Genomic DNA, 3,409 nt, shown 5'->3' on the forward strand with positions numbered 1-3,409 from the left:
CTCTTCCGTGGCTCAACTTCCGCGTTTCTTCATATTCTGGCACGGGATATAATAACGGCGTGCGTGTGTCCTTTTCCTCTCGGCGCCGGACTTTAACAATCGACTTTAACAATCGATTCATCATCTCTTTTCGGAGAAAAGATAAAACTAAAAAGATGAAAAAAGTTGGTACTTTACCTTCATTCGTTAAACAGCATTTCTCGGGAATTCAATAGCAATTAACTTCGCCATTCTAATACATATTCTTTTCCTTGTTCCGGACGCGCACTCGTCTTTCGAAAGGTGATGGTCCGACGAAAATTAATGAGGATAGCTCGTCCCTCGCTACCCGTAATAGCTGTGCTAATAAAGCGCTAATCATACCAATAAACGTATTTCTCCTATTGTCGTAAAGATTCTTTAGGACATGATCTGACCTTTGTTATACGAGCGAATGACAAGAGTGGTCATATTCTCACACATTTTTTTATCATCGTCGCGTTTGCTTTTTATATTGTCGAAATTCAACAACGATTCGCGTTATCCGGCGAGAGGAAAGGACCGCGGAAAGGAAGGCGCAGGAAGAAGGATACACATAGACGGGGCGAGAGAAAAGAGACTAGGGGAGAAGAAGGGTAAAAAAAAAAAAAAATAATCGAGTTACTACAGGTGCACGCCGGACAACTAGATGTAACTTTTGTAAAGCCGAAATACCGTATATATACTGGGGAGAAGAAGGGTAAAAAAAAAAAAAATAATCGAGTTACTACAGGTGCACGCCGGACAACTAGATGTAACTTTTGTAAAGCCGAAATACCGTATATATACTTTTTCTCATAAGGTTCTTTCACATCACGTCGACGACGACGAGAACGACTCACAATCGAACAAAGTAAAATTGTGTTTAAGAGAATAATAAATTTGTATAAAGTGGTGTAAAAAAGAGGAGAAAGAATTAAGGCTTTGATGTTTGCGTCTAAATTGCGAGCGCTCCAACAGCGAGCCGCTGATAATCAATACGAAATACTGATGCGACCATCGAAGCGTAATCAAGGTAAGTACGACATTTCGACTCGTTTTCTCTCTAAAAAGATTTTTCTTACAAACATTCACGCTTTGTATTCTTTATATAAAGAAATTTTCCATAATTGCTAACAAATTAGAAATATTATTATTTATAGAAAACACTAGAATATTTTTTCTTTCGATAAAATAATGATATATAATAGATACATATTATAATACATTTATATAGTAAAATAATAAGAAATGGAAAAATTTCGCGTGAAACAAATTTAATAAATATCTCCAAACTCTGTTTCCAGGCAGAAATAAATATCTTTTGACCTTTCAAAGATATAGCTTCGCTGTTATTTTATCGACGGAAATTGCGGCGGACATTTCCGCGAAAGACTGCCGCATTTCCGCGCGAAACGGTGGTTCACCGAGAGATCGTAAGTAGATCTTGGCTACGTCGTTTCCTTCCTCTTTATATAGCAATGTTACTATAAATAGTTGAAAATATCCGAGATTCGAGAACAATTTTAATTGAGAAAGATATGAAAGAGATGATCACAAAAACCGTGTAAAGAAAAAAAAAAAATAATTGTAATTTTATCGGAAATTTCTCTATCTAAAGCTTCAACATTTTGTTTGATTTTTTAAATCTCGATTTATAAAATCAATATTTTTAAATATCTTTCTATTTTGAGAGCATGTGAAGCAAGATATGAACAAATTAATCCAGTATCATTATTTTTACGTTGATACGTCGAGATCGTCCCTGAATTATCTCTCGACATGTGCATTAATTACGACCCATTGCGGTCTCATTTGCATCCAACGATGAATGTATATATATTATCGGTCATCGAAATGAATATACACAAAGTACTGAAGGAGATAAATCCGATTGTAATAAATTTATTGGCAACAATATTCGATCTGTCGTGTCGTGCGCAAATAAATACACCACCATTGGTTTTTTTAGTCTAAAAATGTCGATATATTTTCTATATCCCGTCCCCTCTCGGGACGAGAGGAGAGACGGGAGATAATAATTCCAATCAATCTCGGCTTATACAAATTCATCGGGGCAGTTATTTCGTCGATGTCAACGCCGTGATGCTGTCGGGCGCTCCGATCTCATACCGGTGTGTTTCGCGTCCGAGAGAGATTCATCTCGCGTCTTCCTCGCAGAATTTTCCCTTCTCCCCCTCCCTCGAAATAACGTAAAGCGTATCCTACGATTTTGTACTAGATCCTCGAGGAGAACCGGCGATTTGTTCCGTCCCGTTACTCCTCCACCTGTCGGTCCATCCGGACTCGGAGCAAGATCCATAATCCCGTAAGCTTCCCGACTTTACGAGACACGGACCCGCCAGAGATCCACTCTCCGAACTCATCGCTTCGCCCATTTCAGAAAGCGTCTTTCTGTCAAAAATGTCGAATATTTCGGGCATTTTTACAGTGTCTCTCTAAAAGCTTCCACTTTGGCTGTAGAACGAAAGATGGAATGAACGATGATGGGAATGTCTTTATACATATTGAATATCTCTCCCGTGTTTCCTGAAAAAAGAAAATTGGAATTTTCGCCTGACGTTCCTTTCTAAAATGTCTGATCGTTGTCGCGAGATCTCTCATTTTCTCTTCGACGGAATTTCGTTCGATAACGCTTGGCACCGGGGAGGGAAGAGAGCGCCCGATCCGACACACACGTCCGGCGTAACATTATAGTTAAACACTATTGTAGCGCGATAGATGTGCGTCGTACGTAATGTAATTTTACATAGAGTTACATCGTAATCTAAGTAATGTAGGCGAGATAAGTTACGAGAGCACGTATAATACAATATATTATATATATATATATATTTATAGACTTTTCCTTATCGCGCAAACGTGTATTCTGTATATGTACGTAATAATGCGTGTGTATGTATGTGTGTGGAATTTCAAAATTTATATAACATAACGAGGACGCGCGCGAAGGTCTCCCCAATTTGTGCGCGTGCAATTGCATCTCGATGCGATCTTCCGTGCCGCATGATACTCAGGTTTCTTCCCGGTGCGGAGACATCGGTTAGCTTCCGGGAGAGAGGGCCTTCGTTCGATGAAACTGCAATCAGCCTCGCCGAAGGATTGTCGAAGCGCAACACGATCCGAGTTGGAGTTACTTTCGCCGGGTCGCTTTGTAACATACGGATCAGGTAGTGTATCCTAAGATCCGCGCGCCGACGCCGTGATTTCGGCCCTTCGAAGGGAGAGAAATGTATTCCGCGTACACAGTGTGTAACTGATGAGAAGAAAAAAAAAAGATACCATGATTTTTAAATTCTTTCACTCCTCTATTTTTTTTTTTTTTTTTTTTCCCTTTGTTAGGCAAGGCAAGGCAATGTCAGATTTGGTTAGGCTAGGCAAGGAAATGTCA

The sequence above is a fragment of the Formica exsecta genome, unplaced genomic scaffold (assembly GCF_003651465.1).
Source record: "Formica exsecta isolate Colony F162 unplaced genomic scaffold, ASM365146v1 scaffold122, whole genome shotgun sequence".
Classification (NCBI taxonomy): Eukaryota; Metazoa; Arthropoda; class Insecta; order Hymenoptera; family Formicidae; genus Formica; species Formica exsecta.